Below are 20445 nucleotides of genomic sequence, written 5' to 3'. Positions count from 1 at the left end.
CATTTTCGTCGACTTCAACAATGAATTCTCTAATTAGCGTAAAGTCCATTTGTATTCTTCATTAAAGAGTTTATACATTTATTTATCCTAGTGTTTAGTAATTTGTTAAATGTTAGAAAAACATTTCACAGTTCAATTAAATTTCCACACTTTGATTTTTCTGATTTTTCTGCGTTGAGTTAAAGCTCCATGCGAATCTCAGGAATACCCAGAAGAGAGGATAAGCTGTCACAGTGAAGTTGTTTTTATTCTTATGTTTTTAAGCTATCCAGCGGAAGAACATGTAGCGCTGGTGTGCAAGTGCGTCCTGTATCCTTGCGCCTTATCCAGGTGCTCTGTTGTGATTTTTAGCATTGAACGACAGTTGTTTTGCTAACAAACTCCGTAGTCATATATGTAGTACCACAGTTAATGCTGCCAGCTGCTCCGTACATTATTACTCTTTGCGTTTCTGAAAGGAGAATGTGAACTGACAGTTGGCAAGTTATTGACTTGTATCTGCGAGAAAAGCCCAGCGCAACAATGCTATTTTTCAGTTTGACACATGACTTTCCTTCAGGTGCAAACTTTAAGGTGATATAGGCTATGTTCACACAGAGGTAAGTTGCGCAATTCCTAACAATTTGTAGGCATATTTAATTCAAAACAGATTTAATTCTCCCCTTTCCAGGTTAAATGCTTTTCACCTCTGGGTAGTTTGGTTGAAGTATTGTGGGTTTTGTGGGAAGAGTTGTTTAAGCGTGCACTTCCCCTCCATTGCTCTTCTGTTCGGGCCTATAGCCTATAAAGTAGAAATAGTAAGTACTAGTGATACTAATACAGTGAAGCAACCTGAGTTGGGCTGTGTAGATTTTAGAAACACTCTTCTTCTGAGTCCTCACTGAACCGTGCTGCTGATATTAAAGCAAGAACACGGTTATACTAGATGTAGGTTTTCTTTTTGAAAAGGCCATATTTGCATCATGCTATAATTATCTTTTTTTTCTCTTTTTCCAAGGCGGTGTGTTCCCAGATGCCTCCTCCTTATGTTCCTGGAGTGAGTTTCCAGCTGGCAGTCTTCCACTAAGGTCTCTGGCCCTCTCTCTTTCTCTGGCTTTCCCAGTGCACCATGTAGTCACTTTCAATCTGACTGCATCAGTTTCTTCAACATAACACTTTTTAACACTCTGCATATATAATGCAAATGCCAAACCACTTTGCTCTGAGCTTCCTCTATCCTGCTCTCGTCCTCGCCTTCCTTTCCCTCTGCGTCAGTCAGTCTTTCATTCCTATAGCTATCTAGCTATGCCCCAGGAGTAGAGGCCTGCTCAATGTGGCAGAGATGATTTGTTTGCTTTGCAATTATTTTCCGTCAGTGGAGACAAATGGATTCATACTGCATAGACAAATGCACGCAGACGGGGCTGGAGTGACGAATACCATGGAACATACTAATATGTATAGCCCAAAGATAAAGAGGTGAGATGAGGAGTATAGGGATCCTTGGGTAAACTTTATAGACATATTGAGGGACCAAAAATATCTCACTTCCTTAAGACTGTGCTGTGTGTTGAAATGCATAACTGTGAGCCGCAACAAGTAAATGCACTATAATGTTTTAAAGTGACAGGTTGCTGTGCTATTCTAAATCATAGTTTGTAACCCCAAAATGCAATGTGTATATAAGTTTACCAGCAGTACTAATTTGGATTGAAGCTCTTTTTATTTAAATGTAGGCTTTTGTACCTACACGTAACTTTGTTAAAAATATATTATTGCACTGCTCATATGCAATTAAAAATAATTTTTAATGAAAAGTAATGCCTCCTGGATGATCTTTTTACAAATGTTGAAAAAACCCCATAGAATTAAGTGATATTTCAAATGAATTTGATTCTAATTATTGTTTTTGATACAGATGAAGTTTGAACTTTATGAAGATTAATGTCTGTAGTGAGCCAAGCTGAAACACAAGTAACCATGCTACACACACAAGACTCAGTCTGCAAGTCACTGGACACAAAAAGGCCCTGTAGCGCATTTCTTTACTTACTTGGTTGAAAGAACTGGTTAGTGGTAGAGATGGCACGATACCACTTTTTTATGTCCGATACCGATACCGATATCATAAATTTGGATATCTGCCGATACCGATATGAATCCGATATAGTGTTTTTTAATCAACAAAACTGTTTTTTAAAATATCTTGCTGCATTTTGCAAGTCTGCAAGTTCATACTCAAGTTTAAAACAACAACTACACTAAAGCTATTCTGTTATACCTGTATACAAAAAAAATATTTCATAGTTCAGCAATACTGATCAATCTAATAAACTTAGACCTACACCATCCTCCCTATTCTGGTATTTTAAAGAGTACTTAGCGTAAATATTAAGCAACCTAACTAATAGGGTTCCAACTCCCAGCAACAACAAAAATAAGTAAATAAAAAATAGGGAACCACCCCTCACGCGCCACCTCATGATGCTTAATCAACGTAATCAACCTTAATTTGATGCAGTGTGAAAAAAAATGCACAGAAATCAATTATTTTTCAAGAAATATTAAATAGATTCAACATCTTTCTTCAACAAAACAAAGACTGTTCAAATACTTTTAATCTTTTATCAATTTTGTTATCTATGTTTTTTCTTTATTTTTGATTTTTGTGAACATGTAAATATGAAAAAACAAGCACTTTAAAAAAATAAGTTTTGAGGTATACCAGCATTCACTAGATAAGCAGTTAAGAAAATGGGGATTGGGGGGGGGGGGGGGGGGGGGGGGGGGGAGAGATGTTTAAGTTCTTCTTAATAATTTTCCCAGTAGGCATCACTGGGAAAATTTTCTTATTTAACCATGGTCACCCATGGTTAAATAAGAAAAATTGTCAACAAAGCTTTGTTGTAGCATCTCTACAATTCTCCCAAAGTAAAATATCAACAGTTAAGTAAACAGTAAAGTTTGAACATTCAGTGAAGAATCAAGCAGTCCGTGCTTGAAGTAGCTTTTGTAAAGTCAGGTAGCCAGCAATTGTTTCCAGTTTGGTTAGTCTGAAAACACATGCCTGTTGTTCTGTATTGCTTAATGAGACTAAATAGCCAAAAAGGTTTAGCTCATACAGAACAATGATAACATAGCGATATATAAACAACAGAAAGAAGAGTTTTATTTTGCTGGCTTGGTGAAATACGCCAAAAATACGAATAAATGCCAATAAAATTGGTGGCAGTCTTGCTTTAGCACTGTTAAAGCTCTAATAAACAAATGAGAAAACATGATTTCTGTAACTATTTATTAGACAGTATGTAGTTATAGAATACACTGGAAATGTTTGGTCTCCTCTTATGCCCCCAATATAGGACACACACAACTGGGCTGCAGACTTTTGTGTGTCTGATGAACTTTCAAACTATCCACAGTAAAAGAGATTAACCTTTTCCTCCCAGCTCATGTCTTCTTGGGTTTTCTTTTCTTTTGCCTTCTGTCTTCCTTTCTTTCATATGACCTTGTCTCCCCTTTTCTAGTGTCTCCGTTGACTATCGCTTGTCCTGTCCCCCCCTCCTCTTCTTGTCTCTCCTTTACCCTCCTTTTATATGAAGGGCAAGTTCAGGGGTCACCAATTACTCTGAGAGGGCTGAGAAAGTTGTATGGGCTTTGCCCTCGGGGCTGCCATGTTGCATTATCATCAGGGAGATTGCAGGTACGCAGCAGCCACTGGCTGCTGGCACAACCGCCACAACGTCAGCCCTAGAACCAGGCCATATAGACTTAGCCAAGTTCAAGCTGTCCTTATGCCTGAATGGCTGGCTGGCTTCTAGTCGTTCCCCCTCACTTACTGATCTGCTGGGCAGAACTAATATGTATGTCTAGGACCCCTCTACCAAATTGTTTTGGCTAGCTTTGCTGATAGGCTTACTTTTGTGCTGCATTGTGGCTTGTGCAGATTTGTGCCTTGAAGAAAATCTTCTAGTATAGTTAGTTTTATATCAAGTATCTCCAGGGTTTCTAGTTTAACACTTTCACTTGTGCTACTAAGTCTGCAGTGTTATAACATCTGTCTGTCAGCAGTCAAGTACCACATTTGCTTAAAGGTTTTGAGAACAAAAATACATGTCCCGGTTTTACTATCCTTTCAGATTGACAGGAAACGGTTATTTGCTGCAATGCGGGACACATTACCTGTTACGAACTTGTCGCAGATGCATCAGAACACATCGTTCTGGTTCACCATCCATCATCGTGATTGTTTACGCTTGTATTTTGTGCTTTCTGCTCATGAGTGGATCAAGGGACAGGTGTTTTGTAGCTTGATGTCTCTACCAAATCAGTAATGATGAATTATACTGTATCGTAGGGAGCAGAGGTGGCAAAATGATGCCATAGCCCTGACACTACACACTGCCCTGTCACACCTGGAGAAGAGAGACACGTATGTGAGGATGCTGTTTGTAGATTACAGCTCAGCATTCAATACCATCGTTCCCTCGAAGCTGGACAGGAAACTGCAGGATCTAGGACTGAGCAGCTCCCTCTGCAGCTGGATCCTTAGCTTCCTGTCTGACAGACACCAAGTGGTCAGACTGGGCAGCATCACCTCATCCCCCATCACACTGAACACTGGTGCTCCACAGGGGTGTGTACTGAGCCCTCTCCTGTACTCACTCTACACCTACGACTGCACAGCCACTAACAGCTCCAACATCATTGTGAAGTTTGCGGACGACACTACAGTGGTGGGTCTTATCACCAACGGTGATGAGACGGCTTACAGGGAGGAGGTCAGCGCCCTGACCCACTGGTGTCAAGACAACCATCTCACCCTCAACGTCGCAAAGACAAAGGAGTTGATAGTGGACTTCCGGAGGTGCAGAGAAGTACACACCCCCATCACCATCAACGGCGCTGCTGTGGAGAGAGTGAGCAGCTTCCGGTTCCTTGGTGTACATCTGGCTGAGGATCTTACGTGGTCAGTACACACAAACAAAACAGTGAAGAAGGCGCAGCAGCGCCTCTTCTTTCTCAGGAGACTGAAAAGATTCTGCATGAGCCCCCGCATCCTCAGGACCTTCTATCACTGTGCCATTGAGAGCATCCTCACTGGATGCATCACCACCTGGTATGGCAACAGCACCGCCTACAACTGCAAAGCTCTCCAGCGAGTAGTGCGGTGCTCTGAACGGATAATTGGAGGTGAGCTTCCCTCCCTCCAAGACATCTACAGGAAGCGGTGCCTGAGGAAAGCGGGGAGGATCATCAAGGACTCCAGTCACCCCAGCCATAAACTGTTCAGACTACTTCCATCAGGAAGGAGGTTCTGCAGCATCCGGTCCCGTACCAGCAGACTGAGAGACAGCTTTTTCCATCAGGCCATCAGACTGCTGAACACGTCATAGACACCTCAGCTTCACTACTGGAACTTCAACATTATGCACTCCACACTGTATATAAATGCCACTTGTTTTGCACATATTCAACTCTGTATATTTTATATATTTTATTATTATTATTATTATTATTATTTTATTTTATTTTTTTACTATTTAATTTGTAAAAATGTGTATACACACACACACACACACACACACACACACACACACGTAGGAAAATATTTAGTATACACATCCAGAAATGCATACACTATTATATATTGTACATATATTTATTAGTTTCAGGTTGGCCATTCTTGTATTTTGCTCGTTTGTGTTGTTGTGTTTGCACATCTCTGTTGCTTGTGGGGCTCGCACACAAGAATTTCACTCGCATGTGCTGTGCCAGTGTGCCTGCACATGTGATGTGACAATAAAAAGTGATTTGATTTGATTTGATTTGAAAAGTACAGACATTCTGTACTTGAGTAGAAGCACAGATATTAGTGTTAAAGTCCGGATTTGACTTCTTTACTTAAGTAAAAGTCAAAAAGTACCGGCTCTGAAATGTATTCAAAGTAAGAAAGCAAAAGAAGCTCCTTGAAGAACATTCCTACCACTTATTTATATGCAAAGGCAACTGAACCTAGTGCTATATTAATGTAATACTAAAATATTATTTGTAGATAGAAATACAAACTTCATTTTAGCCTACATTTTTATTTTAATAAAGGTATTTGGCTTATATCAGTAGAACATGAGCAGAGAAAAATAAGGAAAATAAAATAACAGCTCTCTTTTCTGTTGCCTACATTGTAGAGTGTGACTTTGCCTCTAAACAGGAAAATGTGTAGGGAAGAGGTCAAAGTGAGAGTCAGCAGGTGGGGAACCCTAAAATTAGTTGTAATGTCTCAGTGTGGGTAAAATAATCATAATGCACAATAATTTCTATTGAAAGCTTCAGGTTTTCTTAATGTACAGGCTGTGAACAGCTGATCGAAATCCATCACAGTGCAGCAAACTAACCTGTTTGTCCTGCACTCACCTGCAGAGTATTCTTCATGCAACCTTTAACACAGTTAGTCTACCTCAGATTGTTTTGCAGCACATTTCACAATATGAAAAATAATGAAATGTATGAAACATAGATGTCACATGTTATAGAGACCTGGAAATTCTACTCAAGTACAGTAACAAAGTATTTTTGTACTTAGTTACTTCCCACTTCTTGTAGGGAGTGACTGATTAAAGTGACCTTCAGAGGTGCTGGGCATCTATTTACTACATTTTCCAAGTCATTTTCCAAAAGCCAAAAGTATTTTTAATTGACAAATAAAAGGCAAAGCAAAAAAAATAAATAAATAAAGAAGATTTATTTATTATTGTGTAGTTTTTCTTCTGTTACATCAGTTATTGCCCAACATATAAAACAACACTTTAGTGCAAATAAGAGGTTGGTAGATGGGTAGAATAGAGGTTCAGTGCTCCTATTCTGAAGTATTTTTCATAATTCTGTGTGGTTCTGCCTGCCTGCCCTTTTGGTGCTATCTCATAGATAAAAATGTAAGAAAACTCAGATCAAGTCACACTAAAGCAAATAAACAAAACAACTACAGGAGTTCACCCATAAGTGCTTTCCAGTCAAAGGGTAGATCCAATAGGATAACCAAATAAACACAATGTAAAACAAATTCAAGTTCATATTCTTCAAAATGTGTTTCCCCAGAACAGATTTTCAGGCCCGCACAGAGGCCCAGCCCAGTGCTGTTTAGGCCGGGGCCAACAGAAGCTGTGCAGCCAGTTGGAGTTGAAATGGCTTCTGAATAGAGAATCCCAGAGTCTGATTCAGCGTGTTCAGCCAAATCCTCAGTAATTGCAAAAACAGCACTTGGTCCACTAATAATGGGTGCGTGTCATCTCCAATCCCCAGTTCGCCTGTCTGTCCACGCCACAGAGGCAGCAATTACAGACTCGGGCCTGCCACTGCACACTGCAAGGGAAGAGGAACAGTTGAGTGTGTGTGTGTGTGTGTGTGTGTGTGTGTGTGTGTGTGTGTGTGTGTGTGTGTGTGTGTGTGTGTGTGTGTGGTAGGTTACAGAGAAGCTCGAATTAAAAGCTGCATAAATTATTACAAACTTTGAAAAAACAGTTCAGACTTGAACTGGCAGCTCCTCAGTTTACAAAAACAGCGATGATGTAATAGGAAGTGTTAGTAAGTGATTCATTCTTTGTTGAATCCAAGTGTAATGCATAAATATGCTCACAGCATTTGCTGTTGCTGTGACTGTCATTTTCCATTCTATTCAAGATTACTGTATCACCTGATGCCATAAAAATTACACGGCAGGACTTATCCATGTCTTGCAGTGAAAGGAAACTGCTGTAGTGGTATTAACTGAAACATCCTATTAACGTGTCTGTTTTCTCCCTCAAGTCAAAACCTGTTTTGTGTGACAACCAAGACCTTGTTTGAGCAGCACTCGTTTAGAGATTTCTCTGAGTCACTTCCTTTACAAAACACTCTCATGGCTACCCATCTGTGACCTCAACAATGCCCGTCACACGGATTTACTAAAACATCAACTGATCTTTCCTGTTGGACTGCTATTATTTTATTTGATTTTTTCCACAGAAGCATGACGAGTTGGTGTTGTGGCAGACAATAGAACAGACTCGGGGTCTGACCCCAAAACTAATTTGCCAGCTTACGCTCGCTGAACAAGTGGCAGTTTCAGTACTAGTCAGTTTGTTTACCCCTCATTCTTCTCTTTATATGTTATGATTTTGTTCACTGTTATGAACACAGCTATAAAAGGGAAAAGCTAAAAGGATGGAATTAAAAAAAACAAAAAGTTTCTGGGCTTCCCCCATCATCTGCTTTCTCAAACCACTCTCATTAAATCTGTCCTGTATTTGGAAGTTGAGATTATATCTTAAACCTTCCTGTGATTTCAAACCATTAATATGACAAGATAAAAATTACAGTGTATGATTGTGACAATTCCAGTATTGTACATTCATTTAGTAAATTGAGACGCTGGTTTTCCTTGTAAAAATCTCGCGTGTTCCTCGGAAACTTGGCTTTCATTGCTCAAGATTTGTTAAGAGACAGTATCTGCTTTTCATTTTCCTATAATACTTTTGTTGTAGAATTATACCATAACAACCAGTGTCTTGTTTCTCAGGGGTCAGAGGTTGGGGCGGTGTAGCCGTAAGCAGCAACAATATGTGTGAAACGTGACACAGCTATGCACCATTTGTTTGTGATTATGTCGATTTCCTAGGGCAACTTCTGTCGGCAACTTCTCACAGACAGATAGCATGCACAATTACGAATTTATGATGTGAGAAAAAGCTGTGTGCTCACATCTGACTTTATACTATGAAATAGATAAATATTTGTTGTGACGACTAGGTTTTTCATGCTGTAAAATTAAAGATACTCAAACTTTTAGTTAGAAGTAATTCCAGAAATTCAGCTTATAGCTATTATTACCTTGGTGATAAGAGCCGGGTCTCTAGCTGTGGCCAAGTCTCCTTTGACTTCATTTTCCAGCCCAAAATGAAATAGTGTGGGGGTTGGGAGTTACATTACATTAATCTGCTTTTTGATGCTGGACAGGCAGTGCAAGTTTGTTAATCAGAGCTGAAAGTGGCTTACAGTAAAAAGTGAAACTTTATGGCAGGGTGGTAATTCTCTGAATTCTCTGCCGTTTAACTCCTGAGTGATAACTTTCACACTACAAGAGGTCATCTGATCCATTGCTGATGTAAAAGAATGTTCATTTGCAGAACTTTAACAAATTAGAAGGTTTACTAAACTGGGCCATGAACTAAACACAATGCCCTGCTCTGAAGTGTTGAGGAACAACACATCAGAGGTGGGACCAAGTCATTGTTTTGCAAGTCTCAAGTAAGTCTCAAGTCTTTATCCTCAAGTCTCAAGTCAAGTCTCAAGTAATGTCAGGCAAGTCAGAGTCGAGTCTCAAGTCACTGGTGTAAAAGTCCGAGTCAAGTCACAAGTCTGAAACTTTGAATTTCAAGTCCTTTCGAGTCTTTAAAAAAAAAAAACAACGAAAAAATAATGTTGCAGTTATGCTAAATGTAAATATTAGACCATGTAATTTTTTAATCTGTGTTTTTCTCAACACATGACAAAATAGTGAACTTAGAAAATATACACAAATTGTGAAATTGCACCTCTTTAAAATGCAGCTCAATTAAACCGAGCTCCAAGAATAATTTTCACCGACAGTTCTGAGATAAGCTGCATGTTATTCTTGGATGCGGTTGTAGGACCAGCTTTAAAATCGCATGACAAAAATATCATACACATTAAAAAAAACTGTATCACCAACGTAGCCTGGACAACATTTGCTAGTTAGATGAAGTCAGCTATCTCATTGTAGCATATTTATATGCATATTTATAATCATACGGTTCTTGGAGTGAGTGCATACACTCATGAAGTTTAGTAACTTCAGGTCACTGCAACAAGCCCAGGTACAGTTTACCGACGGATGGGTGCAGGACCTTGAAATGCACCGTGTAGAACGAAAGACCATCGTACGTATCATAAGTTTACCAGTCTCACAAATCGTCTTCATAAATACACATTCATTAACCGTTTATTAATAGGACCTTTGAGCTCAACGGTAATTAATTAGCAGTGGAAATAATTTCTGGTAGCATCACAGAAATGTAGCAGTGACAATAATATTGTATGCTGTAATCGTACTGGGCAATTAGTGATACAAAAAACCTGTTTTATCCTGTGAATAAAAGTATATGTTTTTGTCAATGTACCATAATAACAGAAGCGAAACGCAATATTGTGTCAGGACAATTCACTATTTATGCACAATAAATAAAGGAGCATAGCGCGACAATTTCTGTTCAGCGCCAGACTTGCTTGTAACCTATATCACCAATTATGTTATGAAAATGACGTATTAACTACTAAAAAACACTGACCTTCGTGTAAATGCTTGGAGCAGACTAACCTGTGAGCTGGAGGGTTCTGGGACGTTATATTTGGTCTTTGAATGGCTGCAATCCAGTCGCGTCTTTGTTACTTCGGAAACATGGCTCGAACAATTTCTCTTCAACGACGTAATCCGATAACAACCGATCTCTTTACCCGTCGGCTTCCCGTGGCTGTCATGCGACCGGCTATTGCAGTTAATAATACAACAGCTTCTTGACATTTTTGTGTTTCTTTTTATCGCTGTATAACTGATTTTAATTGAAAGCCTGCGTGCGCTAGTACCGCTTGCCACGAGTTCCCAGAATCCTTTGCGGTTCTACCCGTGAATGACGTCACATTTTCAATCTCTATATAATATGCATGTTAAATTTTATATTTGGGGTAAAATATCAAGTCTTTTCAAGTAAACCGGTTCAAGTCCAATTCAAGTCCCAAGTCATTGGTGTAAAAGTCCAAGTCAAGTCACAAGTCTTAGAACATTTTTTCAAGTCAAGTCTAAAGTCATAAAATTAATGACTCGAGTCTGACTCGAGTCCAAGTCATGTGACTCGAGTCCACACCTCTGCAACACATACCATTACACTTACCATTACCAAAGGATGCTGGGCAGAAGATAAGACAGATGTGAAGACAGAATTTCCCCAAACTATTCCTACTCTAACTGTTTCTCTGTCAGGAAAATGCCCTAAAGCTACACAAACACAGAGACAAATATAAAAGCGGAAGATGCAACCCTATGGAAAGCTGCATTTTTAGAATTACTCATCATGATTCAGGGTAGAAGTGAGCAAAGCTAATGAGGAGAAAAAAAGGTCAATGCAATTATTTTTCACTTCAATGCATTCAAAATCAAGGTGATTTTTTTTGTGTATTTGAGAGTTTATGGAGGTAAAATTGTCTGACCATTCATCCGGCTAATGGGATTATTTATTGTGGAGTTCTTACAGTGTCTAAAATGTCCTCATGGATGATCAGTCAAAAGATTCACTCGAGATATTTTAAAATATGTCTGATTCACTGTCTGATGTTGAATCGGGGCGATGAAGTCAAATGCTAAAGTTGAAATGTCATTCAAAATTAATGTCAGTACTTGAACTAAACATTTGAGACTGTTCAGTGTGCAGAGACATCTTTTGTATCTCTCCTTTCAGGGAGTGCTGAGAACTGGCCTTTGCACCATTCAGGTAAAACAGTTTTTTTTTCCTCTTTCATCTTTTCTGTAACCTTTAGTTTTTGGTTTTGTGGGAAGTAGTGAAGTAAAATGCAGTTGAATTAAGTGGTTGTTAACCCGAGGCCTCTGGTGTTCCTTTTCTTCCTCTGCTCAAGTGGTTGTCCCATTTATTCCTTATGCAATGTTGAGATGTAGACCATGCGGTATTTTTTGCTATTATTATACATTGCTGTAAAATAGTAAACCCAAGCGTGTTTACTGAAAAAGCATTTGATTTAATACAATCAACAGTGTAACAAAATCGTTAGAACCTGGTAAAGACCCTAATCTGGTCTTTGCCAAGTTTCTAAAATTATTTAAATGCAACCACATATGTATTTAAACAATACATCTCTGATATTATTTAAATACATCAGTTTAAACACATATTACACTGAATTGTTATTTATTTAATAAAATCTATGCCAGCGCAAAAGCACTGTTTGAACAACTAAGTGCCCCCATCATTCAAGAACCATCTTTAGCTGCAATGACTTGAAATAGAACTTTTCTAGCTTTATTTGTCTCTAATATCGTTGTAGAAGAATCCTGTTCCACTTTCGTTTATAACGTTACTTTAGTTTGTTGAGGTTTGCAGGCATTTATTCAGTCAGATTAAAGTCTAAACTTTGACTGAACCATCACAACACCTTGTTTCTGCTCGGCATTTATAGCTAAACATCTCCACTTTGATCTTCTCCATCCAAAGAAAAGAAGTACCAGAAGTGTTGTGGTGTGTACATATCCAACTTCATAAATTTATGCTATTCTGCAATGCTCTTTTTAGAGAGAATAGGCTTTCTCCTGGCAAAGCTTTCAACAAACCATACCTTCTTGCAGATTTTCTAATTGTGTTGTCATGGATTTGAATATTTAACACACAAACTGAGGCCTATAAAGTCTGAGACGTAGCTTTTGGGAGATTTCTCTGAGCACTGCACAGTCTGACCTTGAGGTGTATTTGCTGGGACGTCCACTCCTGGGAAGATTGGTAGCTGTCTTGATTGGTTTTCCACTTGTGAATGTCCTGATTAATTCAGAATTTCGATTTTTTTCGACTTTCTTTTTCACATCTATGCAGCTTTTTTTTGCCTTATTTCACAAAAGGAACTCGAGGTATAATGGTTTAAACCTCTGCCTCACTTATTCTCAACCCAACCTGACTTTTACTGAATGACATGTAAACTGGCCAAAGCCTTTGGCAGGGCCATGATAACGCACTAAACAGACACTAAGATCATTGTCCTTGCTCTCTCTAAAGCTAGGCTTTGTTGATCATATTTCCTCGGGGAGAACGAAACAGAAAAACACTTTAAAAGTCAGCTAGAAAGAGGCAGAGAAAGAGGAAAAGCCCTAAAGGCAAATGGCAGGAAACATCAGTGCCGTTAGACGGAGCTACTTTAGCTGTCATGCAAGAGTATGTGAACGCACCACTGAACGCACAGAGTCAGCATCACTGAGCACACAAATAGCCCTGGTGGCGGTGATGATGCCAAGCTATTTCCTATGTTTAAATTAGCTTTATTACACTTAGAATAAACCTACTACTATACTACGCTACGACGCTATTTAAAACGTATCGAAAAGAAAAGGAGTTGCACAAATAAAAATAAAATGTGCAGCTGGGCTTATCCAGTGTACAGTTTATCAAATCAGCTTTAACCTCCTAGGACCTGGCGTCCACATATGTAAACATCACATTTTGGGTTATTTAGACCAAAATACTCAATTTTGCTCTACAAGGGCCTGATATCCACTTACGAGGACATTATACTGCTACTGTTCTATCACAATTTTAAACGAATATCCTCATATGTGGCTCTTATTTTTCTTAAAAACAAAAATAAGGTAAAAAAAAAATCTGGTAATTCTTTGTTTTAACATTCATCGGGCCCCAATATGCCCAAATATCAAAGAGAAATTAAAAATGCATGCTGTGGAAGAGTTCGGGTCCCAGGAGGTTAAACCTTTACACTTTTAACGTTACCTGTTATAGATCCTCTAGAAGTATGTTTGAAGATCTAGACAGATGACAAATTAAATAAAAAAAATTAAATTGGTTTGCAAAGTCTTGGGCCACAGTGTTTCTTTGGATCCTTCAAGTCTCTGGAGATCTTCCAAACTTTTAAAAATAGTTTTTCCAAAGTATAGTCACTCATTTAGTGTGTGCACCATCACGCATTGGTTCAAAATCTCCTGAAAGTGTTCATTAGGGTTGGGATTTGATAACTGTACAGCTACAGCATGCAATTGACACAATTTTGATACTAATGAAACCATTCAGTAAACCTTAATTCCCTATGGATAGGACAGTATCATCCTGGAAGATACCACTCCCATCAAGATACCACTCCCATCACTTAGAACAACCTCGCACTGATTTTCAGTGACCATTTCCTCTTCCTACACAAATGTGTAATATGTTTTGTCTATCCAGAGTTCATTTGTGTAGGTAGAGTCCCAAAAATAACATCTACAAGGCTGTCCTCATTTAAGAGTTCAGGATATATGAACACACAAATAAACTTCGCAGAAGAACAAAGGAAATTTGTGTTTGGTCAGTTATTTCTTTTTGCTTTATTGGGAATAATTCTTATACCCCACTGCCTTTTTATTTCCCCTTTGAGAGGAAGTGGAGTTCCCCTGCATTTGTGGGTTGAGCAGCACGGTTGAGTACATGAGTTGTGCTCACTAACAACTTGCCAAATCTTCAATGCCAATGCCAAATGGCTTATTCTGGAATTTACTTTTGATTGTTGTAGTTTATTGGATTGGATTATTGAAGTCTAAAAATACAAGACATAGTGGCAATTTAACATTTTATTCACTCAACAAACATGGGCCTTAGTAGTATGTTGAAGAAACATACACTGCCGATCACCAGCTTGGTCAATCACTGCTGTGGGATGGCATTCCATTCTTCAACCAGTGCTGTGTTGGTCACATAATAAGGTGTTTGGGATAGGCAAAGAAGATTTGGTAACCCAAATACTCAACTCTGCTGCTTAACCCACGAATGCATTTCCCATACAAATAGGTCACCATTTAAGGCTTTCCAGCAGTTTACTGCCAAGAAATGTTGTTACAACAAAGACAAACAAATCTTTTTTTATTTTATTTGCCTTTTTCCAGCTTCATTTATTATTGTTATAATTTAATTCAGTATCACAAGGCTGTTAGAAAGCAACTGTAATTTGTTGCATAGTTAGAAGTCAACCAATGAGTCAAAGTGGTTTAAACTCCACAGATATTTGGTTTGTCTGAGCTGATTACACTCATGGAGGAAAAAGTAGGCACTGTGGGATAACACGTGGTGGCATTGAGTTGAGCCGTTGGCCTCAGCCTGTTTACTGGGCAATGTGTTAGGACAGGGAGAATGAAGCGGAGAACTCGTATGGGTGGAGATGATAATGGGCGATTTCTCACACACAAGCGTGTCTCTTTCTCATTGTATTCAATGACACTATCTGTTTGTTTTTGCAGCCAGCTCTTATTATCTGGTAGCTGTGTTTGCTTGTGCAGGCATGTGTGAATATTCAGTTTAAGTGTAATTGTAGACAAGTGCATTTATTGGAACAAGACACATGTTTGAAAGTTGCATATACGAGATTAAGAAGAGAGTATTTTTTTTCTGTATCTGTGTGGTGCAGCCAAACATGATGGAGCTTTTTGTCACAGATCATCACCCGGCGGGATCACACAACACGATGTGACAGTGCACAGTGCAGCTCAGCAAGTGGTGCTGGGATTTTAATTGATGTTAAAACCAGTACTTGAAGCGCTGATGAGTTATGTTACTTGAGGGCAGGATTCTTTTAAAGCAGACAGAAAAAATCTTAATTGATCGGGGTTTTTTTGTTGTTAAGATGAAAATACTTTTTTCTTTCTTTTACAGAAGTTTTAATAGAATATATTGATAGTCACTATTTACTTTTAACTGATTATCGCTTTTCAGAAGTTAAAATGAGCAAGGTATTATAACATTTAATATCCCAAATATGTGAATGTCTGTCTTGATATTATAATACTATTAAATATCTAGAAACTCTCAATCTGTTTGTATTCAGCTGTACTTGGAAGACATGCCATCACACAATTGATTCACATATTAGATGAAGTCAGTAAAGTTCTTTTTATGGAAAAACCAAACAAGTTCTACCATGGAATGTTTAGGAATCTGATAACAAAAGAGTTTAGTGTAGTGTGCCTCTAGATTTTGACTGAAAAACAATTGTGCAAATAAACAACTCGGACTAAAACTGAAAACTATGATTGTCTTCTCATGTAGGTCAGTTGTCACATATGGGCTTCAATTAGAACCGGACTACAGTAAAAACAGTAATTTTCTGAGAGTTGCTGTTATTATCTTACTTACTGGATTTAAGGTTACATATTTATGCTATAGAACAGGTGCTATACAGTTCAGCTCATTCAGTTGGTTAAGGAGTTATTATACTGAATGCAGCTAACAGTATTATGCTTGAATGAATAGTGGTATTGTAAAGCGCTTTGGGTGCCTTGAAAAGCGCTATATAAATCCAATCCATTATTATTATTATTATTATTGTAACCTTCCACTTAAGTTTTTCTTGATTTGTTCCCTTGAGACTTCAAACTAGTTGCAGCCAAATCCTCTGCATATGACCTTCCTTTAATCTTGTGTTAGACAAAAGTGATCCAGTGTTAGCTTGGTGCATTGAGCTCATTACACAGTGATGAATCCCTCACATTGCATTAAGTCATTTGGATGACAAAATACGTAGGTGTGCCCAGTGAAATTAGCATAGATTTAGCTTAGCCTACCACTGCTTTGCCCATAGCTATTGAAAAATGCACCTTTAGGCGGACAACAAAGCTAATATTAGCTTAGCATTAGCAAACAGGGGGCTTAATCAGGCTGCTGGGCTGTCAGAACGTATAACCACATGCTTCCAAGGGTCCCTTTGGAGTTATAATCCAGGGTCTCGGCAGGCGATGACCTCATGGGCTGGACTGGTGCCTGTGGGAGGATTGGGGAAATTGTGTGTCTAGCAGGCCACTCACTCAGATTTGTGCGTGTCTGTGTGTGTTCTTCGTGTTATGTGGGCGATTGTTTTATTGAGGCATACGACACAGAGAGCCCACTGACACTGGCGAGCTGAACTTTGGAAAGATGCACAGAATAGAATTCCAGCTGTTTTGTTTGAGCATTTTTGTGTTGTATCTCATGGAGCTACACTGTATGCGTGCGTAGGCCCCGGGATATGAGAGCAATGATATTTCAATTGCCTCCATGCCACATTGTATTAGCAGTCTACATTGTTTTTCCTCATGGGTACGAGATAATTGAAAAGGTTAACCTGTCAGTTTTATCTTATGTTATTTGTCTGTCCTTAGACTAAAATAGTGGTTAATGACATCTGTGACTGCCAAGATGGCACACTCACATGAGTCCTCTGTGACCAAAAGGCCATCTTGTACACTCAGAAATGATGAGGATGTCTATAATGCCAGACTAAGACTTTATTTGGGAGTAGGTTACATTCGCCCTGCTATAAAGGAGTATTAGGGCCACATTAAGAAAAACAATATATTATTGATCATTTTGAGAATAAATAATTAAAGTTGGAAAAAATATTTCAAGTAAAAGTCAAAATACTCTTTTGAGAAAACAGTCAAAATGTGGAGACAACTGCCACGGGTGCTACATTCTCTACAAAATGCCTTATTTTTATGACATGGTGAAATCATACTTCAGAGTCCGTTTTAGTTATTAGGATGCATATACACAATAGGACAGCAGATTGCTTTTTACTAACTCATCTACACAAAGTAATTTGTAGAGGGTATAGGACCTGTAGCAGTTGTTTGGCTTGAAACGATAACTCTAATCTCTAATTTTGACCTTTTTTTTTTTTTTTTTCAAACAACATTTTAAGTTTAATCTAAAAATTTAACTTGAACTTGTTTTTCGTAATGTTGCATGATGATGACACCAAAAAAAAAAATCAATAAATGTATGTTTAAGTTGCACTTGATCTAGTTGAGACCCTAGACCCTAGACCACCCCTTTTACAAACCTAGCTCCAATATAAGTGGTGGGGGCTTGGGGTTAAAATAACTCTACATCTTCACACAGAAAGATGGAGATTGAAAATTAAAAGTCAGTTGACTGAGTTAAATGCACACACATGCATGTACAACACACACATACAGATGATGAATCTAGGACTCTAGTTGCAGACTGCTTTGCTGTCAGTATTAGGAAATGTCAATAGCTGCAGCCAGCCATGGACATTGTCAACCAGAAAAGACCCAGGACTCGCTGGCTCCACTGAGCATCGCAGCAGAGGTAACCTGTCAGTGTGATGCAGAAGGGTTCAGATCTGAGGACCAAAGACTCCTTATGAAACATAGTGTAATCATTAAGCTTTGCTGATGATTGGTAAGTAAAAAGGGGAAAAACTGGAAGTCACAACTTGATATCAAAATTACCTGCAGAGATCCATAAAAGTTAAATGTGTTAATTTTTTCCAGGGTTGTCTGTATCATAAAAATAATTTTGTTTAATTAAAAAAATCTGACAAAATATAATAAAATTGAGATGTGGTCTCAATCAGAAAAGTAAAAGAAATAACAGAGGCAACGTATGATTAGTACATAATAGATGCTAATAATACAGCTAATGCTACAGTAGTATCAACCCTGCATAGCAGTAGGTTTTGGATAAGCTAGTTCCAAAACATGAGTAAAGTTAGCCTCAAAAAAGTCCAGTATATGGTAAAGATAATGATTTATTTAGATTTAATTATAATAATGTCAAACCTTCTAACAAGTATGACCATCTGCCAAACACTGTGCACCAAAAACCTCCAAAATTAGTTTAATTGGTAGCAAGTTGAATGTTTTCCCAAGTTTTAAAAGAGCAACTGCTTGTCATTTTGGTTCTAACATAATACATTTTAATCAAGACATGTTTGAAATGAAGGCTTTCTGGGTTAATTACACGTTTTTATACATAGACACCCACTTTCAGAGGCTCAGTATAGGTTTGCTTATCCTTACCCGGCTAGCGAGGGGCTGGAGCGGATCCTATCCTATAGGGCGAGAGGCGGGGTACAGCCTGGACAGGTAGCCAGCCTATCACATTGTAACTGGACAAACTAACATAATTTTAGATGTAAAGATTGTTTTTAATACTTAGAAATCCTTTGCAATTAATGAATGCCTGTTGTCTCATGTCTTGTCCCCATGTGCTCTTGCAAAATATTCTCCCCGGGGCTTTAATGTACCCAATTCTTGTTGCCGCTTGTTTGTGGGTCTTTCTTCATTTAGTTTTATATTTTATAAGTGAAATCCATTCTCTGTTGGGCTGAGATCGGGTGACTGACTTGGTCACTGAAAATACCCCATTGAAAATTGCCTTGTGAAACTCATGGGTTGATTTCTCTGTATTATTTTGCCTTCGGCTCATGAGCTGTTCCTTTTCTGTTCCTCCTCCCATCATTTTGGTGGTTTCATGTGTCCATTATTTTTCCTTAACTTACTTTGTGTCTGTGTGTATGAATGTCTGTTGTCTACTTGTACATGTAGTGTGGGAGTATAATTTTTAGTCTTTGTTTTTTTGGACTAATAAACAAATGCACAAAAGTTTTGTGGATGAAGACTTGATTGGAACCAGTTGATTAGTCTTCAGACTTCAGGCCTGTGGGTACAATTTTATCCACATAGTGGAATATCCAGTCAGCAGTTGACTTGTTAAAGCCATTCTATTCTGTGACTATCAACATTTTCAAATACACACACACAAAAAGAATTTTCAGACTGGAAATTTTGAAACTGCATTTTATGAAAACCAGTTAGTTTGTGTGGTGCACAAGAGGATACTATCTGCCCACATCCTTAAAATTCACATGCAGATATTTGTTTATCAAGATTAGGCTTTGATTAAAAAGGGACGATTCTTTAATCGATTTCTGTTGACTGATTGTCCTCTGAAGCAATGGAAACATAAATCCTGTGCCTGTGTGCGTCTGTCTGTTTATTGAAGTGTGTGCACTCTTGCTCTATGTATGTGTGTGTCCATGCTCTCTCCATGAGAACCAGCCCTCTGGCCTTCCAGCTGAGTTCACAGATCCAAAGTCGAGTTAATCTGGTTTTACCTTTAGCCCCAAAAACAACACAGGAGTAATCCAGGAATAGCTGTAATCAACCATGAAACCAGTGATGGCTGCATGCTAGCTGGGGTCAGGGAGCACAATCAGAAGGCGACCTGGAGAGAACTCTTGGACATTGAACTAATAGAGATTTTTCTGGATGTGATCTGACTATCTTCTGTCATACAGGTTCTCTATAACTGCTATACGTTTAGTCTTAGAGTTTGTGACAAGTTTAATCTTTCTTTTCCTGATTTTTGCTAAAACCTCCTCACAATTTACCTTTCACAAACATTAATTTGTTGAAATTGTAAAGCCAAGTAATACTGCACACAATGGAGCCCATTGCGTTTTCCCTACGGTGTCTTGTGTGCTGGTGTTTTTGGTAACAGGTCAAAGATTCTGTCTGGTTGATGTCGAATGTCTGGAGTGGCGCAGTCTGGACCTCTGTCAGTGAATCCCTGTCTCAACACATTCAGAACAATTATATAAGGAGGCCTGGGATGCTGAGAGGCAGAAAGAGAGACGAGGGCAGGAGTGAGATAAAGACGGGAGAGTGTACAAACAGATGAATAAATGAGTTAAGTGGAGAGAAGGGAATTTGTGCTTTCACCCACCCACCCCTTCCTGTTGGACAGTTGAGTGTATGCTATAAGTGCTCTCCCTCTTCTCCTTATGCTTCACTGCTTCTCCACTCATCTCCCAATAGAAATTGCTCTGTGGCATTAAATATGTAAAATTAGCATTTTAAGTAGAACACATTTC

Source organism: Aulonocara sp. 'chitande type north' Nkhata Bay, linkage group LG6, assembly GCF_057382095.1.
Source record: "Aulonocara sp. 'chitande type north' Nkhata Bay isolate Kocher_YH1m ecotype deep benthic linkage group LG6, A_spYH_male_GT1.1, whole genome shotgun sequence".
Lineage (NCBI taxonomy): Eukaryota > Metazoa > Chordata > Actinopteri > Cichliformes > Cichlidae > Aulonocara > Aulonocara sp. 'chitande type north' Nkhata Bay.
The sequence above is the reverse complement of the archived record's forward strand: the minus strand, read 5'-3'. Positions refer to the sequence as shown.